We start from the raw sequence: 18,824 nt of genomic DNA, 5'->3' as shown, positions 1-18,824 counted from the left end.
CCATGCCGTGAACTAGGAGAGTCACAGTGCAGAACAGTATCCACGACAGCAAAAAGCTAGGAACTGATCCAGATAGAGCAAAGTTGCTAGAAGCCTATGAACTCTATCTCGCAGCACGGTTGTCAGCAGAGAACCCTCAGCATTCCGCTCATCCCAGGTAACAGGGTATGGGGCTTGTTTCACCCTCTAGGACGGGTCACCCGACACTGGTAGGGCAACAGTTGGTTCATTCCGACCAAGCTCGATGCACGGGCACAAGTATTCTCTCTCAAGTATTCTTATCTCTCCACCTCATATTCCAACATCCTGGCAGAGCACAGAGCTACTTGGGTTGGAATCTCACGATATCCTCCTCTCTGCTCCTCTGATTCTTCTACGTATCTCTTAACACGCAGCCCAGTCAGCATGACTGCACTCCTCGCTATACTCCTATCACAGATCTGGATCCTGTATTATCAAGTGTAGTACCGAGTGTATTATCCAGTGTAACGTATCCTGTCAAGACACGGCTGTATGTTCTGCTGCACACAAGTACTTTCAGAGTAAACAAGAGATTATTTGTGGTAAAGAGACTCTGTGATTCTTCTTCCTGCACCAACACAGTATACACACACTTGCGCGGCAGACGGGACCCACGCCAGCTCCGTGGATGCACACCTCTAAGCCTCCTCAGCCTTACTATGGACATGAATTAAGAAAGAAAATAAAAGAAATACGAAGACAGCAAACAGTGAGTCAGACTCCTGCTTTATGAACCATCTTAACTGTCACGTTATATTATTTATGTGGGCTCCAATTCACACTGAATGTTACACACTCCTTGGGACATTTCCCCTTTCTGTGGATGGTAGTACCAATAGTCCGGTAGGGTCACTACACCACTCCGGCCCACCGTGATAACAGCCCAAGGGACCCCTCAGCAGCCCGGCAGGTCACTGACCACAGGGGAACAAGGTGTATCCGGCCCTCCAAAATAAAAGCAGGTGTGCCATCATACCTGTGTGCCCAATTGGCACTGGCGTCACGACACAGAACCCTAGGGTTCGGTTACATCTCAGCCAACCACCAAAGAAGTGGCGTCACACTCTACCATCTGGCAAGTGACTGGCCGTACCTCCGCCATAGCACAGCGGGGGCTCACCACATATCTATCTATGTATCTCTTATCTATCTATCTATCTATCTATCTATCTATCTATCTATCTATCTATTTATCTCCTATCTATCTATCTATCTATCTATCTATCTATCTATCTATCTCCTATCTATCTATCTATCTATCTATCTATCTCCTATCTATCTATTATCTATCTATCTATCTATCTCCTATCTATTTATCTATCTATCTATCTATCTATCTCCTATCTATCTATCTATCTATCTATCTATCTATCTATCTATCTATCTCCTATCTATCTATCTATCTATCTATCTATTATCTATCTATCTCCTATCTATCTATCTATCTATCTATCTATCTATCTCCTATCTATCTATCTATCTATCTATTTATCTATCTATCTATCTATCTATCTCCTATCTATCTATCTATCTATCTATCTATCTATCTATCTCCTATCTATCTATTATCTATCTATCTATCTATCTATCTATCTCCTATCTATTTATCTATCTATCTATCTATCTATCTATCTATCTATCTATCTATCTCCTATTTATCTATCTATCTATCTATCTATCTATCTATCTATCTATCTCCTATCTATCTATCTATCTATCTATCTATCTATCTATCTATCTATCTATCTATCTCCTATCTCCTATCTATCTATCTATCTATCTATCTCCTATCTATCTATCTATCTATCTATCTATCTATCTCCTATCTATCTATCTATCTATCTCCTATCTCCTATCTATCTATCTATCTATCTATCTATCTATCTATCTATCTATCTATCTATCTATCCTGTCTTAAAGGGGTTTTCCAATTAAAACATTCTTGTCTCCTCTCTGCAGCTGTATTAAAACAATTAGCTGGGGGCTGATCTAGAGATCCCCGGGGGCACACATGGATACAGAAAAGTAAGTTTTAATCGGAGACCCCAGTAATAGATAATGTGATTGATCATTGCATTTCTTTCGATTTCAGGAATTCCTAGTTCATTTTCTCAGGAAGAACTTTCCTTCTACCATTTCTATTGTGTTTTCTTCATCTGTTCGTTTTTTTGTTTTGTTTTTAATTTTACATATTTTTCTCCTATGTGTCGTCCGGTGCAGTTCACATCTCATCCTGTAGAGACCAGCAGATTACAAACCCATTAGTAGGGATTTTGCACTGTGTAACATAACAATGGAGCGTAAATTTGTCAGCTCCTGGACCCTACCTGAGGTGCTTACAGTGCGCTGTAGCTGGCAGTCCCCTAGTGAGCATGGCGCCTTTTGGTAATTTTTTTGTGCAGTGGTTTATGTACAATCTCACGTCTCCTACTGTAATGAAGAGTCAAAGAGGAGTTGTTTGTGCCACACTCTAGTACACCTCACCACTCCTTCCTCCTCCCTCCTCTTCATGAATAATCAATGCTGCCCGGCCTCCTCCACTCAGCTGTCAGACAGTGTCTCTGATTGCAGATCAGTCCTCTGTAGGCTGAAAGAAACACTCACATACAGTTGAATCTCTCAGCCCAAATGTGTTGGAGCTGTGGTCTGGGGATAACTCACCTGTATTGAGAGCTGTCGACAATTCATTTTCTGGTTCAAATCCCCTGAAATGAAATAAAGTAAAGACTGATCTGCAATCAGAGACACTGGCTGACAGCTAAGTGAGCAGGAGTCCGGGCAGCATTGATTATTCATGAAGAGGAGGGAGATGGAAGGAGTGGTGAGGTGTGGCAGAGTTTTGCACAAACAACTCCTCTTTGTCTCTTCAGTACAGTAGGAGACCTGGGATTGTGCACAATCCACTGCACGGAAAATTACCAAAAAAGGCACCAGGCTCACTAGGGGAATGCCAGTGGCAGCACACTGTCAGCACCGCAGGTAAGGTCCAGGAGCTAACAGATTCCCTTTAAATGTAATGAGAATTATCCCGAAATTTGGATGTGACAACTCATAAACACTTCCAGAACCTGTAAGAACAGATGTGAAATCTTAAAAAAAAAAAAAAAAAAAAAAGATTAAAGGGGCTCTCTGCCTAGGACAACCCCTCAAACTGCAGCCCCCCAGGGATCATCTGTAATCTGTGTAATAGTGGGTGAAAAAGCTGGGTCTGTTTGTTGTGTTGTTTCTAGTAAGAAGCTCTGGTGGAATGCTGGTTCTCAAAGTCTTGCAGGGCAATGCTTCATGGGAAAATTTATATAAATTAGCTCGATTCCAGAAGGAAGAAAACTCTCTCTGGCAACACCTATAGGTAGTCATGTAAGTCAATATTCTATCCTGAAAGGGATACTCCAGCGATTTTTTTTACTTTCAAATCAAATGATGTCAGAAAGTAGATTTGTAAATTGCTTCTTTAAAAAATCTCCTGTCTTCCCATACTTATCAGTTGCTGTATACTCTGCAGGAAGTGGTGTATTCTCTCCAGTCTGACACAGTGCTCTCTGCTGCCACCTCTGTCAATGTCAGGAACTGTCCAGAGCAGCAGCAAATCCCCATAGAAAACCTCTCCTGCTCTGGACAGTTCTTGACATGGACAGAGGTGGCAGTAGAGAGCATTGTGTCAGAATGGAAAGAATACACCACTTCCTGCAGGACATACAGCAGCTGATAAGTACTTGAAGGGACTAGGGATTTTTAAATTTAAAATAATATTTATATTTTTTGAACTTTACAACACCAATTGATTTAAAAACTTTTTTCTCTTGAGTACCCCTGTATTTTTTTTTTTACTTTTATCTTCCAATAAAGTTCTAATGTAACTAAAAAGCTAAAATTTCTTTTTGCAAATATTTTTGATTTCCGAATCCTGAATTTGTTTTCATAGCAAATGACTATTATGCTAATATTTTTTTTTTGCAGCGGGAAGATAAAACATCCTGGAGTAACAAATCTGTGATAAGCAGACAATGGCGGCGTTCTGCCTTATTTTATGCGCTGTGAAGCAGCGTGCATTTATTTAGGCTGCTGTCAGGATTGAGATATTTCGGTTCTGTCGCTTACGGTTCCGCTCTCCAGTTTGTTTATGTGTCTGGCGCTCGCGGTTTCTGGGCGCAGCCATGCTGTGTAATCATTTTGGTAGCCTGTGCCCTTCATCCACCTGTCATGATGCGTAGTCTATATATTACAGCTGAGGATTACGCCGCTACATCTCTACACAACTGTGATATATTGTATCTGGCCGACATAAAAAGAAAATAAATAAATAAATAAAAAAATTAAAAAAATTCAATGAAACAACATAAAAAATATCAATAGAGATTGAGTGAAATGTAATGTAAGCCAAAAATAATACAAAATGCCCAACGGATGGGAATAATCTGTAGACTTAAAAAAAAGTTTTGCATTCTATGTGGAGTTTCAAAAGATTTTTAAAAAAACTACCTGGTTTGATTACATTAAACCTTCAGATCGGTGAAAGAAACAGCAAGGAAGGGGTTACAAAGCACTGAACTGATGATGATGATGGCGCTAAAGAGAGAAGGAGAGAATATTACATTAAAGAGGCAGCACCATGTACAGTAGTAGGAGTACAAGGGAAAGCTGTCTAGAGTAATGAGAAGGAAGCCTTGATTTACCTTTCTATCACAGTGTGACTACTGTGGAGGAGGAAGACAGGCTCAGATTTCATTCACACAGCCCAGGCTCTCTTCCCTTCTCCTGCAAGCAGCACAAACTAAGCCCCACCCCAACTTCCTGTGTTCTGTCTTGGTGTCCATGTTACTAGAGACATAATTCTTCTAACGATAGGCAGTGAACAGAAGATGACAGGAAAGGGAGACATCTAGTGGGCAATACATGGAGACGTTGTTAGGAGGAAAGTTGTTGGAGGAAAGAATGATGACCATTTAAGTAACTTTCCTTAGGATTCAGATATTGACAGCTTTAGTGTTGATCTGGGAATGAAAAAGCAAAGCTGGGCTACCACTGTTTAATTTAAAGGGATCCTGTCACCAAGGCAATGCTATCTAATCTATCGCCATCATGTTGTAGAGAAGGAAGAGCTGAGCGGATTGATATATATCTTTGTGGGAAAGGATTCTGTATAACTTGCAACATGTTGATTGAAATCCCTGCTCATTTCGGGTTTAGGAGTCCAGTGGGCGGTGTCACTTAATGGACGGGACTCTTTAGCATGGAAACGTCAGAGATTTCAATCATTAAATTACACTGGTATACTGAATCTTTTCCCATAAAGATATATATATCAATCCGCTCAGCTCCTTCTCCTCTATAATATGATGCAGATAGATTAGGTAGCATTTTCATGGTGACAGGTTGCCTTTAAAGGAGTTGTGGGGAAAAAAAACACACAAAAAAAAAAAAAAAAACACAAAAAAGCCACATCTGTCCTCAGGTTGCCAGTGGTGTTACAACTTGGCTCCTTTAACCTCAATGGAACTGAGCTGCAATACCACACGCAAACTGAAGACAAGAGTGGTGCAGTTTCTAAAAAAAAAGTTTAATCTTGGATAATTTTTTTAATTTAACAGATCATAATGGGGATCATTCTTGTTTAAAAATATACTCATCGTGGTAGTGTTCTCTTTGTAGAGACGCTCATGGTAACTGCTCTGGTTGATAGGTGAATGTCCCAAACAGGAGAGGAGATCCTGTTTTTAAAGGAGAAGTCCCTCAGATTATAAAATTCATCAGATTATAAAATTTGGGGGGAAATTGATAACAAGTACTGACTTACCTGTGCCCACAGTGAGTGGCAGGACTGGCCTCGGGACCCCAGCCAGAAGGCATTTTTTGTTGTGATGTGATTGTGTTGTCATCATTGTGATGTCATCATGGAAAAGGCCTGTCCCGGCTGATGGACTGGCTGCTCAGCCAATCAGCGACTGGAGCGGTGTCCCGATTCAGTCACTGACTGGGTGAGTGGTCCATCAGTTCATCATTTGGTTTGTGACGTGTCAGCTAGAGATGATTGAACAGCGGAAAATCTTAGGTTCTATAGAACTCGAACCTTGTCGAACTTTCCGCATTTGATTCACTATGCCTTCCCGGTCCGTGGGGAAGGAGGAGACAGCCCGGGTAGCGCCTGGAATTTCGGGATACAGCCTATTACCTAGACTGAATTCCGGAATTCCAGACGGTACCCGGGCTGTCTCCTCCTTCCCCACAGACACGGCATCGGGAATCAAATGCCGAAGGTTCAACAAGGTTCGAGTTCTATAGAACCTAAGATTTTCCGCTGTTCGATCATCTCTAGTGTCAGCTACGGACAGCCTGGAGCCCGGTGGGGGTCCCGTGGCTGGTCCCGCCGCTCACCGTGGGCACAGGGAGAGGTAAGTTAGTACTTGTCATCAATTTCCCCCCTGAACTGCCTGATTTCTCCTCTAAGGATTTAGAATCCCCAACAAGATATCTGGGAATAGGTTTCCTAAAGTGGGCAACCCCTTTTTTTAGGCTATTTACAGTATTTAATCAGTAAATTTATCCAAAACCTGATTTTTTTGATCCAAAATCTTCAAAAATTTCCAGAATAATTTTTTTCTTGTGGGTTCCACTTCTGGTTTCGTATAAGAAATACTAAACCTCCACATCGTATGTGTGAATGCGGCCTGAAGTTTTCCTAGTATTTTTATTGTCCTATTTGCTTTGGTTATTTCTACTTACATGAGGTTTTCTAAATCGCCAACTCCAAGAGGCTATGTGAAGAATACCGAGCCTACTATCACCCCATCTATAAATGTATAGAGAGCCAGGACTATACATATAAATAGAGAGCGCAGATAGATTTTTCCAATTCTTCCTGTCCATTTATCTTTCCGTTCCATCCACAGTTCATCTCGGTCTCATGATAGCGATGGGGCAGAAAGTTGGTTTATGGAAAATGATCTTCACTATAATGATTCCAGCTCGTTCCCTCTCCGGTTACTTTGCCGTGTATGACAACAATGATGGGAGAGCGATCAATGTAATGAGCCAGAAAAACGCTCCGAAAATGTGATCAGAACCATCAGCTGTTCCGGAATAGCCCTGGTGCTTACGCCCAATGCATCCATAAGGTCACATTGACCCAGAGTACCATGTTTCAGAGTTGAAGAGAACTCATACATTTTCGATCGAGTAACGAACACCATTAAAGTCAATAGGAGACTCAGGAATTTTTCAGGGGCCTCCTATTCGGCAGAGGGGGTGAGGGATGTCTGGTCACCTGAAAAGCTCAGAAAGTGATGGAAACACCACGGAAATGGAACTGGCACAGCAGGGGGAGCATGCATGGCTGCATCTAAGACTCCCAGACCGCTGTACTAGCTGTATACTGGACCACTATCAGACTGGGTAGACCGTCTAATACTGGTAGACTATACTGGATGTCACACAGGGATAGCTCTAGTCCTAAAAAGCACCTTGGGTAGTTGTGGATTAATGCTGGTACTCCTACTGCATACGCTATACAACTGTCTATAGTAGCTATATACCAGTACCAGTATACTGTACCACCATAGGTATCAGTATACTGTACAATACTGGTATATTGTATGTAATATCAGGGATTTTTGGTTTCACACTGTGAGGTTACTAATCCTAAAGGACTGTTGGGTGTTTGTTAGCTAGTCACCTACCTAACCATTAAACCTAAGCCCGCCACCACCCCTGTCCCTGCTCCATCAGCTCTCCCTGTCAGCTAACAGAATGCAAGTGACCTGAGCATCAGGTGACCTGGGTCTATATACACCCAGGTCACCTGATGCAACCAGCCAATCACTACTAGACCAGCAGTCAACATGGCTGCAGCATAGCAGGATGTGCCAGCCCCTTCCCCGCATGTTTATTGGCTAATAAGAGACCTGCTATGGGGTATTCGTTAGAGTATCAAGAACTTTCAAGCACCCCGATACTCAAACAAATAGTATACTCGCTTATCTCTAGTTACCACCAAAGGAACAATGACAACTACTGTTACTTTAGCTTTTTATTCTATGGGAACACGCTGTACCTATAGCCATCATGGTCTCCAGTAATACCCTACACTCTACATACAGTACCCTACAAACCTTACCCTCTACACACCCTACACCCTACATACCTTACCCTCTACATACTCTACACTCTACATACAGTAACCTACAAACCTTACCCTCTACATACTCTACACTCTACATACAGTAACCTACATACCTTACCCTCTACATACCCTACCCTCTGCATACAGTAACCTACATACCCTACACTCTACATAAAGTACCCTGCATACCCTACATACAGTACCCTACATACTCTATATACAGTACCCTACATACTCTACATACAGTAGCCTACATACCCTACACCCTACATACAGTAGCCTACATACCCTACACCCTACATACCCTACCCTCTACATAAAGTACCCTACATACCCTACACTCTACATACCCTACACTCTACATACAGTATTCTACATACCCTACATACCCTACACTCTACATAAAGTACCCTGCATACCCTGCACTCTACACACAGTACCCTACATACCCTACACCCTACATACCTTACACTCTATATACCCTACACTGTACATACCTTACACTCTACATAAAGTACCCTACATACCCTACACTCTACATACAGTATTCTACATACCCTACACTCTACATAAAGTACCCTTCATACCCTACATACAGTACCCTACATACTCTACACTCTACATACCCTACACCCTACATACCCTACCTCTACATAAAGTACCCTACATACCCTACACTCTACATACCCTACACTCTACATACAGTATTCTACATACCCTACACTCTACATAAAGTACCCTGCATACCCTACATACAGTACCCTACATACCCTACACTCTACATACAGTACCCTCCATACCCTACACCCTACATACCCTACCACTACATAAAGTACCTTACATACCCTACACTCTACATACCCTACACTCTACATACAGTATTCTACATACCCTACACCCTACATACCCTACACTCTACATACCCTACACCCTACATACCCTACACTCTACATAAAGTACCCTGCATACCCTGCACTCTACACACAGTACCCTACATACCCTACACCCTACATACCTTACACTCTATATACCCTACACTGTACATACCTTACACTCTACATAAAGTACCCTACATACCCTACACTCTACATACAGTATTCTACATACCCTACACTCTATATACCCTACACTCTACATACAGTATTCTACATACCCTACACTCTACATAAAGTACCCTTCATACCCTACATACAGTACCCTACATACTCTACACTCTACATACAGTACCCTACATACCCTACATACCCTACCTCTACATAAAGTACCCTACATACCCTACACCCTACATACCCTACACTCTACATACAGTACCATATATACCCTACACCCTACATACCTTACACTCTATATACCCTACACTGTACATACCTTACACTCTACATAAAGTACCCTACATACCCTACACTCTACATACAGTACCATATATACCCTACACCCTACATACCTTACACTCTATATACCCTACACTGTACATACCTTACACTCTACATAAAGTACCCTACATACCCTACACTCTACATACAGTACCATAAATACCCTACACCCTACATACCCTACAATCTATATAACATACACCCTACATACCCTACAATCTATATAACATACACCCTACATAGCGTACACTCTACATACCCTACGTACCTTTCGAACCTGAAAACCTGAAGTTGGATGCAGTCCTAGGGAGTCCTGGAAAACATGGATACAGCCACTGAATGGATCAGGGTGGATATATAAAGTTCAGAGATGGGGTTGGACACCGATGCTCAAACTTTCTAATTTTCATGCCATTGTCCCTCGACCTATTATACGGAAGCAATACAAGAGTAACTGTGTGATTAACTATATGTAATAGCATTTCTTGATTCCATTCATTCCAGTACTGACTTCTCAAACGTGTAATTTCTCTATATGAACTAAAGAACCTCTAGCCGGGTGGCTGTATCTGAAGCCTTAATATCCTGAGCAATAACCGCTGGGCGGGAAGGACTGTGGCTGCAGATGACAGGGTCGCCATCGCACCTTCTCGCTAAGTGGCTGTAATTAGAGCACTAGTGTTACAGGGATAGAAGCCGCCACAATGAGCGGCAGGAGGGGCAACGCTGGGGACCTTCCTGTATGATTAACGGCATCCTGTTATTTCTATGAAAACGACTCTACAACCGTGCCGCGTATCACCAATCTCCACCTTTGTAATGTTCTGCAAGTTGCATTCTCTTTTTGCTTGAGCTACTTATGGACATGGGTAGGGAAGGGGGAGAAAAAATGATGCAAAACCCCATATTCTGGTAAGAACATTAGACTCCCCCCTCCAATCTAGCTTCTATCTGTGTGAGTTCATGCCATAGAGAGCTCGTAGGATGGGGACCTATGCCCATCTTCCCAAAGTGCTCAAGCTCCTATTATGAACTGAAACCTGAAGTGAGTAATAATCCCCCTACTATGCCAGGTTAGGTGACATCAACCCCTTCCATACCTTAGACCATCAGGGATGCTGGCAATGACTCATTCACTATAGGTTACCAGGGATGGTGGCAGTGGAGTTCTGTTTACTACCTTAGACTAGGGGTGTTCGCAAAGACCTCTTCACTTCCCAACAGTGAGGTTGACAGTAACCCCTACCTTTACTACCCTAGACCAACAGGGATATGGACAATAACCTTTCCCTTCCCAAGGCAATGGTCCCTACTAGTGCTAAAATGCTTGAGTGCTTCATTCAAGTAATAAACCCTATTGTAATGAATGGGAGAGGCAAGCATTTATCCAAGTGTCCCCTACCCGGCACAGTGGAGGATGCCTGGGTCACCTAATAGCTTACTGTGGTGGTCAGTTATTGAAGGTGTATGGCCCCCTTTACCCGAGCACCATAGGGTGCTCAGTCAAGCATTGAGCTTGATCAAGCACCCCAATGTTCGGTCGAGCACTATGCTCAGCCAAGTATGCTTGCTCAACTCAACCCAACAGTCCCTACACAACCCTAGACTACCTGGGATGGTGGCAATTACACCTTCACTGTCCTAGACCACCATGGATGTTGGCAATGTCCCCTTTGTTATCACAGACCCCAGGGTTGGTACGAGAACTTCTTGACTACTCTATACCACCAGAAGATGCTCCTGATCTTCTCCGTAATACCAGGTTCAGCCTTGCCCTAGATCACCAGGGACACTGGCATGACCTTCTTAACTTCTGTAGAACACCAGACATTCATCCTTTTACTAGACCACAAGGGTTATAACCATTTGCTTCTTTACCAAAATTTGGATATTTATGGGTAGAGGTGATATATTATGTATAGGAGAGGACAACACTGGTCAACCAAGTAAGGCTGGGCTTACACTACGTTTTTTTTCCGTCCATTTTTTCCAGCTGTTTTTGAGAAGAACTGATGCATCCATTTTGATTTGTGTTTCCATTGACTTCCAATATTGAAAAAAAAGGATCAAGATGCACATTTTTGTGTGTATGTTAAAAAACAAAACAAATGGAAGTCAATGGAAAAACGGATCAAAACGGATGCACACAAATGCATCCATTTTTCCATTTGTTTTTTCATCTGTTTTTTTTTTTTTTTTGCAGAATTGGATGGAAAAAAAAACATAATGTGAACCCAGCCTATGAGTTTTCCAGGTTTTCCTAGTACATGCAGCACTGGAGGAGTCCCATCCCCCACCTTAGATATAATACATATTACTATACACTGCTCCTCTTTGTACAGTGGACATTTCCGGTGTTGACGTCCCACAGATTTGTGTTAAAAACCCAAAGGAATAAAAATTAAAATGCAAAACACCAAGATTAACAATTACAAGGGGAACATTGTGTAGACGGGAAGTGGAATTGCTTTATAATGGTATAATTATATTTTGGCACCACAGGGAGGCAGAAGCATTACTGCCAGTCTCTTATTCATCCCTGTGGTTTCATTTTTGTTGCCGTACATAAATCTCCAATGAAAGTATCGCGTCCTTATTAATTAGCATGTTTGCTATATGATCAAAAGGGACGCCATGAAAGCGCGAATAATCATGCACAAAGTGCCCAAATAATGCTTCGCCTCTGCAGATTCCGCTATATGGTCGGCACTAGACCATCTGCTTGGATGTTCATGTAGATACCGAACCCGAGTGATTCCATTTTTAATTAAAAGCGTAAATATTTCTGGATAATAAAAGTGTATGTTTGGGTAATAGTTCACAATGTGCGAGGGGGAAGACGCCATGCTCTTCCATCCAGAAGCGATGTCCTTTGTGGCTGGTTATCTGTCACTCTGAATGGACGTTAGACGCTTATACACCTTTGCATATATACATTAACTCGATGGCGGGCTGTGATGGAGCCACCATGTTGAATAGATGATAAGAGGAATAAGAGTCTTCTGGACTGACAACCATAGGAGGAGGTGTAGATACAAGTATGAAACTCCGGAAGACCGTAATGCTGGAGAAAGTATAGGCATCGTGATTCCATGTGCAAACCACCATGTTGGTTGAAAGGAGCTTTGGTTGGAGATGAGCCCATAAGAGCGGTGTCAGTGAAAATGCAGTTGGATCGAGTAGGAGTCCATACAGTCCTGATTATGACAGGAACTGGGTTGTTGGGTCATGAGAAGTGAATGTTACAATACATTCCGTCTACATTTCAGAGCAGTCCTCAAGGGGAAGCCTAAATGTCCTAATTTTGCCTTGTGAAATGTTGGTAACTAAGGGGGAAGAGTAGACCTAAGCCCCATATATCATGGTGTCTTTGTGGAGAAGATGTGGAGGGCTGGTGAACTTGTAGGCTGTGGAACAGAATGCCCATTGAAGACATACAGTTGGTGGCCATGAAACATGACACAAGCTCCACTGGGGCTTCCAAGAGGGCTGTCAATAAGGAGAGAGTTGTAGACTGGTTCAGCTTCCTTGTTAAGTGGCACCTAGATAGAGTAGAGGGTGGTCTAGTAAAGTGACCATGAACAGTGGTGCTCCTAACCTTAGGAAAGGCTATAGTTCCAGTCTGGAACAGACCTCCGCAAACAGTAGCCCCAATATTACTGACTGCAAATACCTCCAAACCACTACCACTGGGAAGTGTAGCTAAGACAGATGTTATGCGCCTACATGGTCAGACCTCAGTGCAGCCATCTTCAGGTCAAGTACGTCCGAGACTGCAATGTCTGAATGGTATATTTCCTGTGAACCAGTCTGAACTAAGATTCTCGTACTTGCTGGGTGGTGATTGACAGGTTCTCCACTAGACCCGTCTGGTTTCTTCTGCTAGCCTAGTCCTGGGCTGCAGATGGTTTAGACTAAGTAGTGAGGGACAGTTGGATGCCAGAGGGCCAGTCCAATCACTCCCTGGACCAGGGCTCAGACATCTCATAAGAAGTCCACTTGTGCTCTTGGACAATGCTTGGGATAGTCTCCTGTAGGTCGAGCTGGCATTTCATATTGGATTTGTTGGCATTCTGACCTCTTTCCCTGTCCTTCTGACCTTCGTTTTTGCCTGCTGTTTTTGTACTGTTCTGCTATCTCCAGTTTGACCTGTATCTTCCTAACTGTGTTTATCTGTCCTGTCTCCTTCTGTGTTTCACTTACCTAGTAAAGTGAATGTCGCCCAGTTGCCACCTAAGGTCGGGCTGGCATGTAGGCAGGACAGTCTTGGGGGGCAATAGCACTAGGGCTCACACTGTCAGTCTGTCCCTGTCTTCCATCCTCACATCAGTTTCATCAGAAATCGACAACAGTTTTCATTGGACACAACATGTTTCGGCTCTATAGTATAGTGTAACCTCTTCAGGTTACAAGATGCCTGATTAACCCTCTATTGTAAGAGAGAGCCAAAAACACATTGCGATCAATAACAGCGTACAGTTTACACATTGGAAATTACTGACGATACAGAGCAATTTTTTTTTAATAATTAAAAAAAAAATCGCTAAAACAGTTGCAATTGTCCATGTTTGAATATTTTTTTTAGAGAGGGTGTTGAATATTTTTGTTATTTTCATACATAATGTGTGTTGGATATTAGATCTCTTCCGCACATAATCTGACGTTGACCTGGCCTGACCCTGTCCTCCTGAGTTACTGGGATTGAATGGCGGAAAAGCCGGTGCACCTGCCACTATCATCTCCAAAACAGAAGTTGAACCTTTATTCTGCTAAATGTTCGGCAGGAATAAGACCAGAGGGTTCCCGCCAGCGATGTCTTTTGGAATGCAGAAGTCTGGAATTTAGTCAGACTGCGAATATTTGTGCATGTTTTATGCAGAATCCATTAGCCTACAGACATCACAGGATGCGGGCAGGCGGGGGGTCGGGGCTCAGTGTGGGCAGGTTGGAGTTACTAGCCTCCAGCCCTTGGAATAATAATAACATATAAAGATTACAGCCAGACACAAATGTGCCGCCATCTTTTATCTCATTTTGACTTTGATATTTTGTATTTCAGTTTTAGGTTCAAATAACTTCTAAATATCAAACTGTTCTTAATGTCTATTATATATACTATAATATATGAGAACCGTGTATTACAATAGCTCAGCGCACAATATAGACAAACTATTTATAGCAGTTATATTCCTGTATATAGGAGCAGTATTATAGTAGTTATATTCCTGTATATAGGAGCAGTATTATAGTAGTTATATTCTTGTATATAGGAGCAGTATAATAGTAGTTATATTCCTGTATATAGGGGCAGTATTATAGTAGTTATATTCCTGTATATAGGAGCAGTATTATAGTAGTTATATTCCTGTATATAGGAGCAGTATTATAGTAGGTATATTCTTGTATATAGGAGCAGTATAATAGTAGTTATATTCCTGTATATAGGGAGCAGTATTATAGTAGTTATATTCCTGTATATAGGAGCAGTATTATAGTAGTTATATTCTTGTATATAGGAGCAGTATTATAGTAGTTATATTCTTGTATATAGGAGCAGTATTATAGTAGTATATTCCTGTATATAGGAGTAGTATTATAGTAGTTATATTCTTGTATATAGGAGCAGTATAATAGTAGTTATATTCCTGTATATAGGGGCAGTATTATAGTAGTTATATTCCTGTATATAGGAGCAGTATTATAGTAGTTATATTCCTGTATATAGGAGCAGTATTATAGTAGGTATATTCCTGGATATAGGAGTAGTAATATAGTAGTTATATTCTTGTATATATGACCAGTATTATAGTAGTTAAATTCTTGTATATAGGAGCAGTATTATAGTAGTTATATTCCTGTATATAGGAGCAGTATTATAGTAGTTATAAAAAAAATATTTTTTTTGCAACAACTTTATTGATTGTCTCTCAACAACTTTATTGTTCATTGCACTTGTACATAAGCACCTCCCCTGCACGTACGTGATGTTCCTAGCCCGACGAAGCGCCGCGGTAGGCGTGAAACATTTGTTGCTCCTGCTGAACACACCTGCTCTGCCATCTCCCCTCTCCCCACTACGTTGACTCTGATGTATCGGAAATAAACCACTTGCATCTTCAGTCCGGTGAGTGCGAGACTCTGTTTCTTGATCCTTCACTATATATCCCGCTTATTTTGTCTCTGCACCGCCGCTCTGTGGTTCAGATACAGCCAGTGTGCTTCGGACTCCAGCCCCGGTGTTTCCTATTATAGGTGTACCTTGCAGTTAGTGGCGGTCGGAACCCCAGTATGGACACAGGAGTCCCAGCACCGACAGAAGCTCTGAGTGCGGGGAGAGTGGGCGCAGGTGTGTTCTTTACCTCCTGTAACAGCAAGGAGGAGGTGCAGGTTATAGGACTCAAGTCCTTGGAAAATCGGATCAGTTCTCTAGCCGAAAAGGAGATCAAATCATTCTGGACAGTGAACTCACTCCAGTCCTATGTGGATAGCAACCGAGTCCCTCGAGGGCTCCGCACTTACAAATCACCTTTGCAATATCAAGATGATGACGTGTTCTTGAAGGAATGGCAGGAGGCGCACCATCTACATGTATTAAACCTCACCAAAATCGTGCTCAAAAGAAGCCAGATTGAATATGAAAATATTACTACCGAGCTACTTAAGAGCTAAACAGAATACCGCACTAGACTCCCTGACACTGAGTCTACGGTCTTTCTAAACAAGCTCGAAAAACGTTTAGTAGCCCTCCAAACAGACATCAAAGATCGGAAAAGAGAAAAATTCGTGAGGGACAAGTCTGATTATGACCAGGGAAGAATTTTCGATTGGAACTTGAAAGGCAGAAAGAAGCCTAAACCGACCCGGAGGATATCCGACTTTTGGACAACCGACTCCGAATCAAGCCAATCTGATGGCGGTTTCAATCACCCCCAAACTGTAACCCCTTTAGGCGGCCGACCCGCAGGGGCGGGAAGAAGAGGAGACGGCCCCAACAGAGGTCCGCTCAAAAGGAAACAGGTCTCTTGGCGGCGACAATAGACCCTCCAGCAGTAGTCAATCTGACAGACACGGTTCTTCCTGATGGCTGCGAATCTCTGCTTAATAAAGGCCTGAACTATGGTATTAATGAGAAATTCTCTATCACTACTTTTGAGAGCGACCTGCATAAAGCAATACGTAAAATCAATCTTCATAAGTTTTTCTCCACCCAGAAGAAAACGGAAGCAGCTAATAGCATTACGGACATCCAGTACCATATTGGCCCTTTGGGGTTTTTTCTTCCTACTGCGTTTGATACCCGAGAACAGGAGTGCCTCTTCAATCTCACCTCTATGGCGGATAACATCACTGGAGCCGACCCCATTCCAAGTGCCATGGTGTCTACCGATGCCCCTTTCACTGGGGGAAATCCCTCTACATTTTCGTCTCAAATTACACCGGGTAGCCCGTTGGATCTCTTCCATAAAGCAGTCCTGAGAGACGTGAAGGCACTTTCCTACCCAGCACCCTCCTCCAACCTAACGGATCGTGAATATCGGGCTCTATCGTGGCTGAAATCTAGACCCGACCTACTAGTTCGCCGCGCAGACAAAGGCGGCGCAGCCGTGATTATGACCCAGGAGGACTATCACCTTGAAGCCACACGGCAATTGCAGGACACCGCCACCTATAGTAGACTCAAAAAGGACCCCACACTAGGGATCAAGGAACAGTTGCGCTCCCTGCTGCACACTCATGTGCAGACTGGTGCCATAGACCGTAAAACGGCGGAGCGGCTCATCCCCGAGTCCCCCCGGATTCGTAAATGGTATCTGCTCCCCAAGATCCATAAGTCGCTGAGCCGGCCGCCGGGCCTTCCTATCGTCTCGGCGATCGGCTCAGTGACCGAGGGTTTTTCTCAGTATCTCGACTGGGCTTTACGCCCGATCCTGCAATGCTTTGTTACTTACTTAAAGGACACTAATAGTTTCCTACAGGTCTTGGCTGATGTCCACTGGCAACCAGATTTTTCTTTGGCCTCCGTGGATGTGGAGAGCCTCTACACCCACATCCCTCATGATGCGGGTGTGGAGGCTGTCGATCGCATCCTCGGCCGCCTGGATAAGCCTTTGAGTTTCAGGAATTTTGTGCGGGACTCTTTGTTTTTTGTCTTGGGAAATAATTGTTTCACCTACAGGGGAGATTGGTACCGTCAGGAGAAGGGCACTGCAATGGGCACGCCGGTCTCCTGTACGTATGCCAATCTCTTCCTGGCACAATTAGAGTTGGATTTAATTTTTGCTCCATGTAATCCCTTTATTACCAACATCGTCTCTTTTCATCAGTATGTGGACGATATTTTTGTGATTTGAAAGGGCACAGTAGAGGATTTTCAAGGTTTTGTTTCTTTCCTTAACAGCCAGAACACATGTAATATGTTTTTCACTCACTGTTATGGTGGCAATACCCTCGAGTTTTTAGACGTCTTAGTGGAGGTTTCACCCCAGGGCATAAGTACTTCTGTTTTCCGTAAAAAAAAACTGCTGTTAATTCTTTATTGCACTTTAGCAGCTCCCACCCATCCCAGGTAAAAAGATCGATACCTTTCAGTCAAATGGGGCGTTTAAAACGCATCAACAGCACCGAAGCAGGTTTTAGCAACAAGCCGCATATTTGAAAACACGTTTATTAAATAGAGGTTACCCCGCCCATCTCTTAGAAGAAGCACACGCTAGAGCCAATACCCTCTCTAGAACTTCTCTTTTGTCCGCTAAACCTAATAGGCAATCGAAAAAATCCTTCGACCCAAGCAATAAACGATTCACTTTTGCGCTGCAGAACAGCAATCTCAATGACATGGTGACTAATACCATCAAAAAACACTGGTTTTTATTACAGCACGATAGTGACCTAAAAGATGTGGTTAACCGCAAACCCCTGATCACCTTCAAGAAAAATACCACCATAGCTGACTCTCTGACAGAGAGTCCAGCCGCCCGTAGTAGGAGTTGGCTAGATCGCAGTGTGCCAGAAGGCAACAAGCGATGTGGTACTTGTCATTACTGCCCCCAAATGGTGAACAAAGCATATGTCAACCTTGGAGGCAGAGAGTGTTTTGTCCGTGATTTTATAACATGCAGAACCACCCACGTGGTGTATGCCATCCTCTGCCCGTGCGGCAGGTACTATGTCGGTAAAACTAAACGTCCTTTATGGACACGTTTTAAAGAACATCAGTACTCTGTCCGCACGGGTAAGGGGGTTCCTAGGCTGATAGATCACATACGCACGGTGCATGCAGGCGATACTAAGACACTACGATTCATAGGTCTGGA

The 18,824-nt window shown here is 42.8% G+C and overlaps 1 protein-coding gene and 1 long non-coding RNA gene across 2 annotated transcripts in view; one reads left to right on the top strand and one right to left on the bottom strand.

Annotated features, from left to right (window-relative positions):
- Positions 1–18,824, bottom strand: part of THSD7A (thrombospondin type 1 domain containing 7A) — a 270,999-nt gene that overhangs the window by 199,980 nt on the left and 52,195 nt on the right. The window lies entirely within an intron of this gene.
- LOC138784911 (uncharacterized) lies at positions 609–4,299 on the top strand. The gene is made up of 3 exons (XR_011361975.1): positions 609–730; positions 3,252–3,378; positions 3,979–4,299. It is a non-coding gene; the product is annotated as an uncharacterized lncRNA (long non-coding RNA).

Source organism: Dendropsophus ebraccatus, chromosome 2, assembly GCF_027789765.1.
Source record: "Dendropsophus ebraccatus isolate aDenEbr1 chromosome 2, aDenEbr1.pat, whole genome shotgun sequence".
NCBI lineage: Eukaryota > Metazoa > Chordata > Amphibia > Anura > Hylidae > Dendropsophus > Dendropsophus ebraccatus.
Note: the sequence above shows the minus strand (reverse complement) of the source record. Positions and strands in the feature narration are given on the sequence as shown.